Below are 18,214 nucleotides of genomic sequence, written 5' to 3'. Positions count from 1 at the left end.
ATGTGGAGCACTTTTTCATGTGTTTGATAGCATCTGGATGTCTTCTTTACAGAAATGTCTGTTCATGTTCTCTGCCCATTTCTTGATTGGATTATTTGTTCTTTGAGTGTTGAGTTTATTAAGTTCTTTATAAATTTTGGATACTAGCCCTTTATCTGATATGTCATTTGCAAATATCTTCTCCCATTCTATCTGTTGTCTTTTGCATTTGTTGACTGTTTCCTTTGCTGTACAAAAGCTTTTGATCTTGATGAAGTCCCAATAGTTCATTTTTACCCTTGCTTCCCTAGTCTTTCATGATTTTTTATAGGAAGAAGTTGCTGCACCTGAGGTTGAAGAGGTTGCTGCCTGTGTTCTTCTCAGGATTGTGATGGATTCCTGTCTCACATTGAGGTCTTTTATCCATTTTTGAGTCTATATTGTGTGTGGTGTAAGGAAATGATCCAGTTTCATTCTTCTGCATGTGGCTGTCCAATTTTCCCAACACTTGTTGAAGAGACTTTCTTTTCTCCACTGGACGTTCTTTCCTGCTTTATCAAAGGTTAGTTGACCATGTAGTTGAGGGCCCATTTCTGGACTCTATAGTCTGTTCCATTGATCTATGTGACTGTTTTTGTGCCAGTACCATATTGTCTTGATGATTATAGCTTTATAATAGAGCTTGAAGTCTGGAATTGTGATGTTACCAACTTTGGCTTTCTTTTCAACATTCCCCTGGCTATTTGGGGTTTTCTCTGGTTCCATATAAATTTTAGGATTATTTGTTCCATTTCTTTGGAAAAAAATGTTGGTATTTTCATAGGGATTGCATTAAATGTGTAGATTGCTTTAGGTAGCATAGACATTTTCACAATATTTTTTCTTCCAATCCATGGGCATAGAATGTATTTCCATTTCTTTTTGTCTTCCTCTATTTCTTTGATGAGTACTTTACAGTTTTCTGAGTACAGATTCTTTGCCTCCTTGGTTAGGTTTATTCCTAGGTATCTTACGGTTTTTGGTGCAATTGTAAATGGGACCAACTCCTTAATTTCTCTTCTTTCTTACTGTTGGTGTACAGAAATGCAACTGATTTCTGTGCATTGATTTTATATTCTGACACTTTACTGAATTTCCATATGAGTTCTAGCAGTTTTGGAGTGGAGTCTTTTTGGTTTTCCACAGAAAGTATCAGATCATCTGCAAAGAGTGAGAGTTTGCCTTCCTCTTTGCTGATTCAGATGCCTTTTATTTCTTTTTGTTGTCTGATTGCTGAAGCTAGGATTTCTAGTACTATGTTGAATAGCAGTGGTGATAATGGACATCTCTGCCATGTTCCTGACCTTAGGGGAAAATCTTTTTCCCATTGAGAATGATATTTGCTGTGGGTTTTTTCATAGATGGCTTTGATGATATTGAGGTATGTGTCCTCTATCCATACACCTTGAAGAGTTTTGATCAAGAAAGGATGCTGTACTTTGTCAAATGCTTTTTCAGCATCTATTGGGAGTATCATATGGTCTTTGCTCTTTCTTTATTAATATATTATATCACATTAATTGATTGATTTGCAGATGTTGCACCAACCTTGCAGCCCAGGAATAAATCCCACTTGGTCATGGTGAATAATCCTTTTAATGTACTGTAGGTTCTTATTGGCTAGTATTTTGGTGAGAATCTTTCGCATCTGTAATTATCAAGGATATTGGACAGTAATTCTCCTTTCAGATGGAGTCTTTGGTTTGGGGACCAAGTTAATGCTGGCCTCATAACATGAGTTTGGAAGGTTTCCTTCCCTTTCTATTTTTTGGAAAAGTTTCAGGAGAGTAGGTATTAATTCTTCTTTCAGTATTTGGTAGAATTCCTCTGGGAAGCCATCTGGCCCTGGGCTCTTGTTTGTTGGGAAATTTTTGATGATTGCTTCAATCTCCTTACTGGTTTTGAGTCTGTTCAGGTTTCCTATGTATTCCTGCTTCAGTTTTGGTAGTTTATACATCTCTAGGAATGCATCCATTTCTTCCAGACTGTCAAATTTGCTGTTTTATAGTAGCTCATATGTTCTTTCTTTTTTCTTTTTTTTTTTCCATTTTATTTTATTTTTATTTCTTTTTAGTGTTCCAGCATTCATTGTTTATGCACCCCACCCAGGGCTCCATGCAATATGTGCCCTCCATAATTCTAACCACCAGCCTCACCCAACACCCTCCCCCCCCCCCGCTTACCTCCAAAACCCTCAGTTTGTTTCTCAGAGTCCACAGTCTCTTTTGGTTTGTCTCCCCCTCCAATTTCCCCCAACTCACTTCTCCACTGCATCTCCCAATATCCTCCGTGTTATTCCTTATTCTCCACAAGTAAGTGAAACCATATGATACTTGACTCTTTCTGCTTGACTTATTTCACTCAGCATAATCTATTGTAGTCCCATCCATGTTGATACAAAAGTTGGGTATTTGTCCTTTCTGATGGAGGTGTAATACTTCATAGTGTATGTGGACCATATCTTCTTTATCCATTTGTCTGTCAAAGGGCATCTTGGTTCTTTCCCCAGTTTGTTGACTGTGGATATTGCTGCTATGAACATTGGAGTACAGATGGCTGTTCTTTTCACTACATCAGTAACTTTGGGGTAAATACCCAGTAGTGTAATTGCAGGGTCATAGGGAAGCTCTCTTTTTAATTTCTTAGGGAATCTTCACACTGTTTTCCAAAGTGGCTGCACCAACTTGCATTCCCACCAACAGTGTAAGAGGATTTGCCTTTCTCCACATCCTCTCCAACACTTGTTGTTCACTGTCTTGTTGATTTTGGCCATTTTGAGTGGTGTAAGGAGGTAACTCAGTGTGGTTTTGATTTGAATGTCCCTGATGCCCAAAGATGATGAACTCTTTTTAATGTGTCTTTTAGCCATTTGTATGTCTTTGGAGAAGTGTCTGTTCCTGTCTTCTGCCCATTTTTTGATATGATTCTCTGTTTTGTATGTGTTGAGTTTGAGGAGTTCTTTATAGATCTTGGATGTTAGCCCTTTGTCTGTAGTGTCATTTGTGAATATCTTCTCCCATTCCGTGGGTTGCCTCTTTGTTTTGTTGACTGTTTCCTTTGCTGTGCAGAAGCTTTTGATCTTGATGAAGTCCCCAAAGTTCATTTTTGCTTTTGTTTCCTTTGCCTTTGGAGAGATATTTTGAAAGAAGTGGCTGTGGCTGATGTCGAAGAGGTTACTGCCTATGTTCTTCTCTAGGATTTTGAAAGATTCCTGCCTCACGTTGAGGTCTTTTATCCATTTCGAGTTTATCTTTGTGTATGGCATAAGAGAATGCTTGAATTTCATTTTTTACATGTAGCTGTCCAATTTTCCCAGCGCCACTTATTGAAGAGACTGTCTTTTTTCCATTGGATATTTTTTCCAGCTTTGTCAAAGATTATTTGACCATAGAGTTGAGGGTCCATATCTGGGCTCTTTAATTTGTTCCACTGGTCTGTGTGTCTGTTTTTGTGTCAGTACCATGCTGTCTTGGTGATCACAGCTTGTAGTAAAGCTTGAAATCAGGCAATGTGATGCCCCCAGTTTTGTTTTTCTTTTTCAACATTTCCTTAGCAATTTGGGGTCTTTTCTTGTTCCATACAAATTTTAGGATTGTTTGTTCCCGCTCTTTGAAAAATGCCAGTGGAATTTTTATCAGATGGCATTGAAAGTATAGATTGCTCTAGACAGTATAGACATTTTAAGAATGTTTATCCTTCCAATCCATGACCATGGAATGTTCTTCCATTTTTTGTGTCTTCAATTTCTTTCATGAGTGTTCTATGGTTCCTCAAGTACAGATCCTTTACTGCATGAGTTCTGGTAATTTGGGGATGGACTCTTTTGGGTTTTCCATATTAAGTATCATGTCATCTTTGAAGAGAGAGAGTTTGATTTCTTCTTTGCCAATTTGAATACATTTTATTTCTTTTTCTTGTCTGCTTCCTGTTGCTAGGACAGCTAGTACTATGTTGAACAAGAGTGGAGAGTGTGGGCATCCTTGTCGTGTTCCTCATCTCAAAGGGAAAGCTATCAGCTTTTCCCCATTGAGGATGATATTTGCTGTGGGTTTTTCATAGATTTTATGGAGTTGCTCTCTGGAGGTTTTTGTCTTTGGCAGCTTTTTGCCATTTTTCGGAGGCTTAGTGGATAGAAAACTGTGTCTGGACATCTGTCTCAGAGAGAAGCCTCGGTCTGCTCTCCTCTGGTGGTTCCAAACACACAGACTCCCCCTCTGCAATATTCTTTAATCCATCAACTTCCCACAGGAAGTGCATATGCCCCCAGCCACTACCTCAGGGGTCACACAAATCACCCCTGCTTGTCTCTGCACCCCCATGCTTCTAAAACTGCAAGAGATACTGATCCATGGAACCCACTTCCAGTGACTGCCTTTCATGGGACTGTGATAGACCAGAGATAGTGCAATGAGATTTTTAAGCCTGGACCTGGTATGTTCAGACTCTCAACTGGTCCTAGTGCCCAGTGGCTAGCGCACAGACAGAGCACTCTCAGGCATGGGCAGGGACACAGTTCAGTCCCCAGTCATGCAGTGTGCATGCACAGTGCAAAAGGCTATGGTTCTAGAAAGTGACAGCAGGTATACAAATCAGACTTACTCACACGTGGAGGGTGCCTGACCCAGTGCTGGTGCAAGCCCTGAAAAGCCAGCAGCTCAGGGACCAGGGCCTGGAGGTTTTGCTGCACTCTCTCTGGCATGGGTGATCTCCAGCAGTGGTCATCCTTGGTGCATGGTTGTAGGCCCATGCCCATGACCGCTTGATTTCACTAGTTGCCCCTTAAGACCTTTTGCTTTTTTTGAGTGCTTTTAACCAGACTCCAAGTTAATGCTGGTCCCCAGTCACAGGGAACTCTCATATTGGGGCAGTAGTTTCCAAAGGGTAGCTTCTGGTGGCTCCCTATCCCTTCTGTTTATTCTCCGATATCAGTCCAACTCCCATTCACTTTACCTCTCAACTGGCGTCTTCTGCCCCCGTAGAGATGCAGAAGTGTATAATCCTACATCTCAGGCTGATTTCTTGGGTGTTCAGAGTGTTCTGGTAGGTAATTGGCTCACTTTAGGGGACCAGTTGAAACCGGGTTTCTTACTTCTCCACCATCTTGCCCCTCCCCCCATGTTCTTATAATTGTTTGTATTTCTTTGGTGTTGGTTGTGATCTCTCCTGTTTCATTCATGATTTAATTTATTTGGGTCCTTTCTCTTTTCTTTTTCATAAGTCTGGCCAAGGGTTTATCAATTTTATTAATTCTTTCAAAGAACCAACTCCTAGATTTGTTGTTTCATTCTACTGTTCTTTTGGTTTCTATTTCATTGATTTCTGCTCTGATCTTTATAATTTCTCTTCTCCTGATGGGTTTAAGCTTTCTTTGCTGTTCTTTCTCCAGCTACTTTAGGTATAGGGTTAGGTTGTGTACATGAGAACTTTCCTGTTCCTTGAGAAAGGCTTGTATGGCTATATACTTCTCTTAGGATCATCTTTGCTGTGTCCCACAGATTTTGAACAGTTCTGTTTTCATTTTCTGATGTTTCCATGAATTTTTTTCAATTCTTCTTTAATTTCCTGGTTGACCCATTCATTCTTTAGTAGGGTGCTCTTTAGCTTCCATGTATTTGAATTCTTTCCAACTTTCCTCTTGTCATTGAGTTCTAGCTTCAGAGCATTATGATCTGAAAATATGAAGGGAATGATCGCAATCTTTTCGTACAGGCTGAGACCTGATTTGTGAACCAGGATGTGATCTATTCTTGAGAACATTCCATGTGCATTAGAGGAGAATGTGTGTTCTGTTGCTTTGGGATGGAATGTTCTGAATATATCTGTGATGTCCATCTGGTCCAGTGTGTCAGTTAAAGCCTTTATTTCCTTGTTGATCTTTTGCTTGGATGATCTGTCCATTTCAGTGAGGGGGTGTTAAATTCCCCTACTGTTATTGTATTATTGTTGATATGTTTCTTTGATTTTGTTATTAAATGGTTTATATAGTTGGCTGCTCCCATGTTCAGGGCATAGATAGTTAAAATTGTTAGATCTTCTTGTTGGACAGACCCTTTAAGTATGATGTAGTGTCCTTCCTCATCTCTTATTATACTCTTTGGCTTAAAATCTAATTTAGCTGATATAAGGATGGCCACCTCAGCTTTCTTTTGATGTCCATTGGCATGGTAAATTGTTTTCTACCCCCTCACTTTAAATCTGGAGGTGTCTTTGGGTCTAAATGAGTTTCTTGAAGACAGCATATTGGTGGGTCTTGCCTTTTTTTATCCATTCTGATACCCTGTGTCTTTTTATTGGGGCATTTAGCCCATTTAAATTCAGGGTAACTGTTGAAAGTTATGAATTTAGTGTCATTGTATTACCTGTAAGGTGACTGTTACTGTATATTGTCTCTGTTCCTATCTGGTCTACTACTTTTAGGCTCTCTCTTTGCTTAGAGGAACTCCTTTCAATATTTCCCATCGGACTGGTTTGGTATTTGCAAATTCTTTTAATTTTTGTTTGTCCTGGAAGCTTTTTATCTCTCCTATTTTCAATGATAGGCTAGCTGGATATAGTATTCTTGGCTGCATACTTTTCTCATTTAGTGCTCTGAATATATCATTCCAGTTCTTTCTGGCCTGCCGGGTCTCTGTGGATAAGTCTGTTGCCAGTCTAATATTTCTACCATTGTATGTTACAGACTTCTTGTCCCAGGCTGCTTTCAGGATTTTCTCTTTGTCACTAAGACTTGTAAGTTTTACTATTAGATGACAAGGTGTGGACCTATTTTTATTGATTTTGAGGGGTGTTCTCTGTGCCTCCTGGATTTTGATGCTTGTTCCCATTGCCATATTAGGGAAATTATCTAATATAATTTGCTCCTATATACCTTCTTCCCCCTTCTCTCTTTCTTCTTCTTTATTCTTTATTCTAATATTCTAATATTAGAATATTATTCTTTATTCTTTATTCTAATATTGTTTCATCTAATGGTATCACTTATCTCTCAGATTCTCCCCTCATGGTCCAGTTGTTGTTTGTCTCTCTTTTCCTTAGCTTCTTTATTCTCCATCATTTGGTCTTCTATATCACTAATTCTCTCTTCTGTCTTATATATCCTGGAAATAAGAGCCTCCATTTGTGATTGTACCTCATGAATAGCTTTTCTGATTTCAACTGGGCTAGATTTTAGTTCTTTTATTTCTCCAGAAGGGGTTTTCCTAATATCTTCCATGCCTTTTTCAAGCCCAGTTAGCACCTTGATAATCATCATTCTGAACTCTATTTCTGACATATTACCAATGCCCATATTGATTAGGTCCCTAGCCCTCAGGACTACCTCTTGTTCTTTGGTGGTGAGATTTTTCCACCTTGTCATTTTATCCAATAAGAAAATGAACTAGAGAATAAAATACTAAATACTAAATACTAAATAAAATACTAAAATTATGGCAAAGGCCTCAGAAAAATGTATGCTAACCCAATCAGAAGAAACCCAAAATCAGGGGGAGAAAAAGGGGGAAAAAAAGAAATAAATATTAAAAAATGAGATACTATATTTAGTATCCTATTTTATATATATTTATGTGTATGTATATATATATGCACGTGTGTGTGTGTGTGTGTGTGTATAAAACTGGTGAATAGAAAAGAGCCATCCACTTAATTTTGGATGTATTCTGGTCTCTTAGAAAAAACTAACTCCCAAAATTTTAAAAATAGAAACTTTTATATATACAAAAATAAGGGTAAATACAATGAAGGGATCGAATATGAATATAAAAATGAAAATTGAAAAAATTCTTAAAAAGGAATTGATAAGTACCCTGGTTGGGAAAAGATAAAAGAAAAAGTAAAAACGGGAGAGAATGTGTTCAGGCTGGAGACTAGAACAAAGCCATGTGCTAGATTTAGAGTATATTTTTATCTATTAAAAGAAATTGTATCCCAAAATTTTAAAGAAAACAAAAACCCTATATGTATACAAAAAATAAGTTTAAATACAATGAAGGAATAAAATATGACTATAATAATGAAACTTTAAAAAGATTTTAAAAATATTTTTAAAGTTTTAACTAGCTTTAAAATGTTTTAACTAGTTTTAAAATGTTAAAGAGAAAAGAGGAAAAGTTAAAATAATAGAATAAAAAAATAAAATGAAAAAAATTAACTTTGAAAGACTGAAGAATCATGGGGGAAAAGCCATGAATTTTACGTGTTGCTTTTCCCCAGCTCTGAAGTTCCACCGTTCTTGTTGTTAGATAACTTGTTCTTGGCTGGATGTTCTTCCTGATCTTTTCAGGGAGGGGCCAGTTGCAGTGAGTCTCAGATGTCTTTGCATGAGAAGGAATTGCACCGTCCTTACCAGGGGCCAGGCTAAGTGATCTGCTGAGGTTTGTTCTTGGTAGCTTTTGTTCCCTGAACACTTTCTATAGAGCTTTGGAGGACAGGAATGAAAATGGTGGCCTCCCAATTTCTGGCCTGGAGGAGCCAAGAGCTCAGCACCCCACTTCTCAGTGCGCCTTGAGAGAAAAGCAGTCAATCCCTCCCATCTCCCTGGTCTCTGGCCACAATCTGAGCTCACCTGGCCCGTGATTGAACATTTTGATCTCTGGTGCATGGCCCCATTTGGAGTCTCCAAACCCAGCAGATCCCTGCCACACACTTCTGCTCCACTCCTCCCAGAGGAGGAAGCAGAGGGTCTCTCGAGATTTGCCATCTGTGAGGTCCTTGCTTGAAGAACAGTGGCCCAACTGTGCCTTTGATCATCGTTTAAGGTAACCCTGATACGAGAGCTTACTCACCAGCTCCATCTCTATAGTTGGCTTCCCCACTCCAATACCTGGGAGCTCTGCCACACTCAAACACCCTTGGTCTTTCTGTGACCCCATGGCACCTGAGACCACTCTGTCCCCACGAGGGCTCCACCCCCTGCTTAGCCTCTGGAGTGATGTTCCTCAGTGGAGCAGACTTCCAAAAGTTCTGATTTTGTGCTCCATTGCTCCACCACTTGCCGGGAGCTGGCCCCACCCACCGTGATCTATCTTTCCATCGTTTCAGATTCACTTCTCCGCATGTCCTACCTTCTCAAAAGTGGTCGATTTTCTGTTCCTAGAATTGGTGCTTTTCTTCTCTTCTGTCTCCTGTTGTAGGTGTTCCGAATGGTTACCATTTTTTTTTAAGAATGACCTAATTTCAAACTGAAAGGAACTATGAAAGTGAAAGATTTAAGAAAAAGTTGAATTTTTAGAGAACATAGTTGTTGTTTTAAGCAAATACGGTAAACAGTTACATGTTCATCATCTTTATCATGGTGGTCATTTCAGTAGTGAACAAATATCCTCAAGTATCAAACTGTACACTTAAATTATGTGTGGTTAAATGTATATCAATTGTATCTCAATACAACTACTAAGAAAACAAAACAGGCACAGCGGAGTCTCACTTTAATATAAAAGTTTCCTGAGGTCTTGGTCATTAAAAAGGACCTTTGGTGCCTTTCAAAAAATCTCATCAGTCACTCATTTATAAAAATCTCTTGACCAGTTTTATTTGGAATTACACATTGTAATAAATAGTCTTGTAATGAAGTTGCAGTGAGTGAATGAATGCTCATGTTCTTTTTAGTATATTTTCATACAGTCTATATTGTCTTCAGGGTAAGTCAGGAACTCTAAAGATCTTATAACAAGTTCATGTTCATGGAAGTAATTTATAATTAGCTGGATAATGTAAAATCAAATTAGCCAAGGTATAAATTGGTAATAAAACTAAAATTATTTCATTTATGAAAATATTTTAAATTATTAAATGCAAGTGGAAATAATTAGTAAAAGGACTCTACTGCTTAGAATTAAAGAAATCTGGAGAATACTGAGTATTCCTTGGGAATGTTCCTTGAGATGACCAGTTAACATTGGACTACAGGAAATTCTTAATTAGTTTTCTCCTTTTTGCAGGAGTTGCATAAAGAACTGGTCTTAATGTATCACCTTAGTTTTAGGAAACTATTATACTTACATACAATGTCTCATATGGGCATTAGAGAAAATGGGAATGTAACAACAAAAAAAAGGGTCTCAAAGACCATAACTCTGGTTGTAGATCCAAGAATAGATAAGTATTGCCTTAAAATAATTTAACTTACACAATGGACACTTTATATAAATGTTAGAGAAATAATTTCTGAGATATTATGTTAATGAAAATAATTTAATAACCAAATTATGTATTATACTTAACTTCCCATTTTATTATACTAAAAGTGGTTATATGTTGGTCATTCCATATAGTTTCTTATGATATTTGAGAGTAGGGTCTGGACCACCGAATTAATGATACAATGTGTCCCAACAGAAAACCAATAGGAAAATAGTAGATTTAAACAACACTATAAACCAAACAGCCCTAATAGACCAGCCAAAAACATTCTGTCCAAGAACAGCAGATACACATTTTTAAGTGTGCACAAAACTTTATCCTGAATAGGTCACAAACTAGATGACAAAACAAGTCTTAACAAACTTGAGAAGCTTGAAATCATTCCAAGTACCTTTACTAATTATAATGGAATGAAACTAAAAACCAACAATAAAATGAACATGAGAAATATCATGAATATATGAAAATTAAATATACTTTTGAACAAACACTGGACCAAAGAAGACCTCAAATGGAAATTAGAGCATAGGTCTTGACAAACTGAAATGAAAATATAGCTTATCAAAATTTATGGGATACAGCAAAAGCAGAATAAGAATTTTATAGTACTAATTCCCTACATTTAAAAGGATGACAGATCTCAAAGTATAGCCTAACTTTACATTTCAAGGAACTAGAAAATAAACCAAAGAATAAGCCCAAACTTAGCAAAAGGAAGCCCAAACTTAGCAAACTTAGCAAAAGGAAGGAAATACCGAAGATTAAAGTAGAAATAAATAAAATAGATAACAGAAGACTAATGGAAAAAGTTGTCCAAAAAAGTTGGGTTTTTAAAGATAAATCAGAAAGCATTTGACTAACCAGATATTTTTTTGAATGAGACAACTCAAATATGTAAAAATCAGAATTGAAAGAGGAGACATTGAAAATGAGGCTACAGAAATTTTTAAAAATATTAGGGACCATTGGGAATAATTAAACATCAATAAATTGGAATGTTTAGAAGAAATGGATAAACCCTTAGAAATATACAAATTCCCAAAAATGAATCACAAAGAAATAGTCTGAAGAAACCAATAACAAATAGATTGAATCAGTAATCAAAACCTTTTTCCAGTTGGAGTGCCTGTTGGTGGCTCAGTCACTTAAATGTCTGCCTTTGGTTCAGGTTGTGATCCCAGGGTCCTGGGATTGAGTCCCACATCAGGCTTTCTGGTCAGCGAGGAGCCTGCTTCTTTCTCTCTGCTCTCCAACTCCTGCTTGTCCTCTCTTGCTGGCTCACTCTTTCTCTGTTAAATAAATAAATAAAAACTTAAAAAAAAAAAAAAAAAAACCTTTCCAATGAAGAAAATCCTAGTGCCAGATGGCTTCTCAGATTAATTATATCAAATATTTAAAGAATTGATGCTAATCCTTGTTAAACTTTTCCCAAAAATATAGGACACTGAGGCCAGTATCATCTCGATATCAAAGCTAGACAAAGACATCACAAGAAAACTATCAGCCAATATGCTTGATGACCATGGATGCAAAAATTCTCAACAACATATTAACAAACATAATTCTACAGAATATTGAAAGAATTCTACCTTTCTTATTCCTGGAAATTGTACCAGACTTATTCCTGGAATAAGATGGTTTAACATATCTTAGTCAAGTAATGTGATATGCCATAGTAACAGAATGTAGGATAAAAATCATATGATCATCTTGATAGTTGCAGAAAAATATGAAAAAATTCAACACCATTTCAGGATAAAAACTCTGAAAAAAAAGTTCATCCTAGAAGAAACTTACCTAAACACAATAAAGTTCATATATAAAAAACCTGCAACTAACATCATACTGGATTATGAAAAACTGAAAGCTTTTCCTCTGAGAAGCAGGGATGCCTACTCTGACCACATTTGCTCAAAAGTACTAGAAGTCCTAAACAGAGCAATTAAGTTAGAAAAATAAATAAAAGACATCTAAATCATACAGGAAGATGTAAAATTGTCTGTTGAAAATGCAAGATTTGATATGTATGCAACCCTAAAAATTCCACAAAAATACTAATATTTTCCTAATAAAATTTTTGTATTAGTACTAATAAATGTGTTGGGTCACAAAATACAAAACCAATATACAAATATAAGTTGTGTTACTATATGCTAACAATGAACTATGTGAAAATTGTTAGTTTGTAATTTGAAAATTTTTTTGTAATAGCATCAAAAACAAATACTTAGAAATAAACTGAATAAAAAATGTGAATTACCTGTACATTGAAAACTATAAAACATTGACAAAAGAAATAAAAGCAGACATAAATAGATTGGCATGCCAGGTCATGGATAAGAAGAATTAGCTTTATTAAAATGAACATACCACTCAAATTCATCTTCAGATTTTGCTCAACCTCTATCTAAAACAAGTGACCTATTTTACAAAAATAAAAAATAAAAAATTCATATGGAAACAGAAAAGACCCAGGTTTCTCAAAACAATTTTGAAAGAACGAAGGTAGAGTCATTGTGCTTCCTAACTTCAATATATACTATGAAGCTGTGTAATCCAAGCAGCAGGATATTGGAATTAAAACAACAACAACAACAACAACAAACAACAACAAAAAAGCTATATATAGTCTAATGGAACAAAATAGGGCCCAGAAGTAAATCCACACGTATATGGTCCACTGATCTTTGATGGCAGTTCTAAGAATACACAATGAGAAAAAGATAATCTTCAATAAATGATGTTGAGAAAATTGGACAGTCACATACAATAGGATGTAATTGAAACTTCATCTTACACCATATGCAAAAATTAACTTGCAATGGATTAAAAATTTACATGTAATATCAGAAATTGTAAAACTCCTAGAAGGAAAAAAAGTGGCATTGGCAATGATTTCTTGTAGGTAACACCAAAGGCATAGGCAACAAAAGCAAAAATATGCAAGTGTGACTTCTCAAACTAAAAAAAAATTCTGCAAAACAAAAAAAAAAAAAATTGAGAAGGTAGTATATGGCATGGGAGAAAACATGCACAAAGCATACATCTGTTAAAAGATTAATATCCAAAATATATTGGAAGTACAAGTTAAGAGCAAAAAAAAAAAAAACTTAATAACCCAATTTATAAAGGGGCAAAGATTCTAAATAGACTTTTTTTTGATGAAAAGGCATACAATGGCCAACAGTTATTGGAAAGTTCTGAGCATTACTAATCATTAGGGACATGCAAATCCAAACCACAGTGAGATATCACTTGCTAAGATGACTAATAAAAAAAAGAAAAGAAAGGTAACAAATGTTATAGACTAAATCTGTTTATTCCCCTAAATTTGTATGCTGCAATCTAATCCCCAGTAGATGGTATTTAATGATGCGGCCTTGGGAACATGATTGAGTCATGAATGTAGAGGTCTCATAAATGGAAATTGCTAAGGAAAAGAAAAAAAAAAAAGACCCCAGAAAATTCCCTTGTTCTTTCTACCTATAAGTGTATAGCAAAAACAGCAGTCTTTGAACCAGGAGGCAGGCTCTTACCAGGGCCTGAGTCAGCCAGTACCCTGATGGCCTTGCAGAAGCAGGAGAAATAAATGTTTACTGCTTATGCCACTCACTCTATGGTATTTTTGTAGCAGCAGCCCAACCTGATAGACAATAAGGGATGGCAAGGTTTTGGAGACAAAGGAACATGTATATCCTTCAGAAGAATGTTTGTTGGTGCAGCCACTATGGGAATTCAAGAAATTCAAGTTCAAGTGCCATATGATAGAACGATTCCACTTCTGGGTCTACATCCAAAGGAATTGAAAAAGGATCTCAACATGATAATCTACATTTTCATGTTTGTTGCAGCATTAGTCACAATAGGCAATAAGCATGGAAATAACCTCAGAGGATGGAAGAGTAAAGAAAATGTGCTATTTATATAAAATGGAATAGAATTCATTCTTTAAAAAGAAGGAAATTCTAACAATTGTGACAATATAGACTAACTTGGCGTAAGTTACGGTAAGTAAAATACGCCAGTAACTGAAGGACAATTATTCACAGACAAGTATCCTTGACGCAAATAATACATTATATGTTAATTAAAAATAAAAAAAATTGAAAAATAAGATGAGTCACAGAAAGAAAACTGATGGGGTCAAATCTTCTCTTATGCTAACAGTGAAATGTGAGTAAATAAAAAAGGGAAGTTGAAGGAGAAAAAAAAGGACAAATAGTACATGATGCCACTTATATGACAAATCTAAAATAGACTCATAGAAGAGAGTAGAGTGGGGGTCGCTGGAGGGGCTGGAGAGAGCAGAAAACAGGGAGCTATTAATCAAGGGGTACAGAGTTTTAGCTATGCAATATGAATAATTTGGAGAGATCTATTTTCCAGGATAGTGCCTATAGTTAACACTCCATTGCATACTGAAAAGTTGGCCAAGAGGGTCGGTAGTACTTATGTTAAGTGATCTTAAACACCAAAAAAAAAAAAAAAAAGAAAAGAAAAAAAAAGAAGTGAAGAGAGTAGGAGAAAGTGATGGACAATTTGATGGCATACATAAACATATATATATCTTTTTGTATGTCAATCATACTTTAATAAGGTGATTTAAAAATTTCCTTGTCCCTAGGGATGCCTTGGTGGCTGAATTAAGCATCTGACTTCAGCTCCGGTCATGATTCCAGGGGCCTGGGATTGAATCCTGGGGCAGACTCCCTGCTCCATGGGGAGTCTTCTTCTCTCTCTTCCTCTACCCCTCTCCTTGTGTTCTCTTTCTTTCTCACTCTCTCAAATAAATAAAATCTTTTTAAGATCTTATTTATTTATATGCCAGAGAGAGAGAGCATACAAACAGGGGGAGTAGCCAGCAGAGGGAGAAGCAGACTCCCCTCTGTGCAGGGAGCCTGATGTGGGATTCTATCCCAGGATCCTGGGATAAATGACCTGAATTAAAGGCAACCACTTAACCGACTAAGCCACACAGGTGTCCGCCAAAGAAATCAATAAAATCTTAAAACAACAGCAACAACAACAAAAAATTCCCTTGTCCTGAATGTGAGCCATGAAATTGTGATAACTTCCATTTGTCTCAAATTAACATATAAATATGAACCTCAAAAACCTACCTTATGGTGCTTTTAAAAAGTGTTACCGAATGGTTCCAGAACTGATCCAAGGGAGCAAACAGGCAAGAATGACTAGAAAATTATTTGCAAAACATACAGCTATGGAGGAGACATGAGTCCAGATGGTACAAGATATCATAAAGGCCCCATATGAAGAACCTACTGAGAATGGAACAAACAGGGAGCAAAACAGAGCATTGAACACTGCAGTAGAGCTACTATGTGAAAGTGATGCGTTCTGAAACTAAGAAGGCCTACAGATCAATGGGGGTACTGAGGCATTATTCATCCATTATGTTTGAAAAATGGCTAATTGAAAATTTTCTAAGGGAATCTTTACTCCACAAAATAGCATTATTGACCTTTTTATGTAGAAAATACCATTATTGAATATGAATAAAACTTACATGAATTAATTCCTACAAAACCTGGTGAAAAATTAATACTTATCTAGTGATAGAACAGCTGCATTCCTAAATAACTATCAGAAATAAAGAAATACAGTGAATAGTTATTTACAAGGCTAGGTAACAGGGTGGTTTTGCTATGAAAACAATTAAAAGTAATTTCCATTTATAATTATGAAAAATAGTCATTAATACTTACAGAACATAATTATCCTGATAGCGAACCTATGCACCCCTAGTTATATTTGTTAGAACATCATAATTTATCTCAGTAATCACACATTAATGTCAAATCCAGTCTTACAAATGGGCCTCATAAAGCAAGGTGCTTTCTATTGGAGCATTTTAATTGGAAACATGATGGACTACTCCTTATCTCCTGGTAGATATAATAGAACTGCAGTATGTTAGGCTTATTTTTAAAACTCTAGAGAATTTTAATATGCATTTTTTTAAAAAGTTTCTCAATGATTAAAATTTAAAGCATGACAGTTGAAAGCAATGTACTTATCAAGGGTCTTACCATCTCAATGAGAAATGAAATCAACACTTTCAAAATTCTAGATAATTGGAATATATTTTGCTTCCCCCCCAATATGAGAAACAGTGGGTAACTCACTTAAAATAGCAGCTTTTTTTGTTATTTGAAATTATTAGTCTAGATAAGCAACAGATATTTTCATACTGCTAAGGTAATTACAGGTTGTATTCAATTTTAACTTGTCACTAATAACAGCCTTGTATTCCATGGGTCAGTGTTGAAATGTATAAAAGATTTTTCTCTCTGCTTTCAAAATTGCCGAATGCACACACATGAAAATACAAAAAAAATGATAATTTATATCCCTTTATTTGTTTTCTTCCTCTTTTTTTCCTGCTTAATATTGAGAGCACAGAGTATTTCATAGCTATAAAGAACATCTCAGGAAACTGGTAACAGAATTCCTTAGAATTAACTTTCTTTTTACAGGGAAAGAGTGTGAGTTTGTCTCAGGAAGATTTTTTAATTGAAATTTTAGATTATAATCTTGATGGATTCCTGCTTGAAAAGGTAATGAGTTCAATGGATTAAAAATAATAGTGATTTTGTCCTGAAAGTGAAGTAATAGATTTTCCATGTTTAGATGGAATTCAGTTTTGGTAGAGGGGTTAAGTGACTATAGCACTGATTTAAAGAAAAGCAAAGAAAGAAGCCAATGCATTAGCCTTGTGTATTTGCCCCAAGCCTTTTTTCCCATTACTAAAATGAAATGGAATAAGAACTCAAACACACAGCCTGTGAGTTTGGATGGACTTGCTCTATTACCCAAATTAGTTCTCTTTATTTCCTTTGGTTTCATATTTTAGATTAGCTTTAAGGGCCACTGGAAACTCCTGTCGGCCTGTTTTAATGTATTCTTCTACAGCAATTGAATACCTTGGCTCATATTCTCCAACAGCAAGGGAACTCCTATTAGGGACCTTGTGAACTAGCAAAAGATTTCCCTGGCTTAAGAGAATGAGAGACCTTTCTTACAACTGACTGAAAATTTTGGCTTGCTCTGACTTAGACCCATCCTAGGATAATTCTTAGGGTCTGGAGACTATGAATATTTAGTAATATGAGCTGAATTTAGATGTTTAGCTATATATCTAATTAGATATTTAGAATATGTCAGTAATGTTAGTGCACTAAACAAGCTACAGAAATGGTAGTTGTAGTATTCAGCTTCTTTCCCACCCATACTACACTGTTAAAATTAACTTTTATGTTTTATTCAATTAAAAAAAGCTAGTAGTACTTTCTTAGGACGCCTGGGTGTCTCAGTCAGTTAAGCGTCTGCCTTCTGCTCAAGTCACGATCCTGGGGACCTGGGATTGAGTCCTCCATTGGGCTCCTTGCTCAGCGGGGAGCCTGCCTCTTCCTCTGTCTGCTGCTCACCCTATTTGTACTCTCTTTCTCTGAGAAATAAATAACATCTTTTTAAAAAAAAACACTAGTATTACTTTCTGATTAAATGAAAGTCATAATAGAGGATACTTAGTGTGTGTATAAGTATAATTTACTAGATAAATTAATAACAGATACTAAGCCTACCATTACATCAATCCTAACACATTCCAAATCCAGCCTTTTAATCTCAATTTGCCCCAAGATAACTCTCTTCAAATATTGGAAATGTCAACCCTTGACATCTCTCTCATCCTGACATCAGGTCCAAATATTTTTTTCCTGCTAACATATTCTAAGTGAAATATTTTAAAGAAATCTTTAAAAGAAAAAAAAATCTTTAAAAGAAAAAAAAAGAAAAAGGAAAGGTAGAGTTTTAAGATACCAGAGTATAGTGAAAAATAGAATTTTGTTAGTTTGTTGAGGTTTATATTTTTCTCAGAATAGAAAACCCTGATAAGCTAAAGTAATAGCCAGAATTTCACCAGCCACATGGTACAACAAGGCACAAAGAAATCTGACTGGATTGATATGACCTCATATCACTGGTGTGGTCAGACCTGTGTATTTGCTATCATCCCAGCTTATGAATTATATAG

Source organism: Neovison vison, chromosome 11 (genome assembly GCF_020171115.1).
Source record: "Neovison vison isolate M4711 chromosome 11, ASM_NN_V1, whole genome shotgun sequence".
Classification (NCBI taxonomy): domain Eukaryota; kingdom Metazoa; phylum Chordata; class Mammalia; order Carnivora; family Mustelidae; genus Neogale; species Neogale vison.
Note: the sequence above shows the minus strand (reverse complement) of the source record.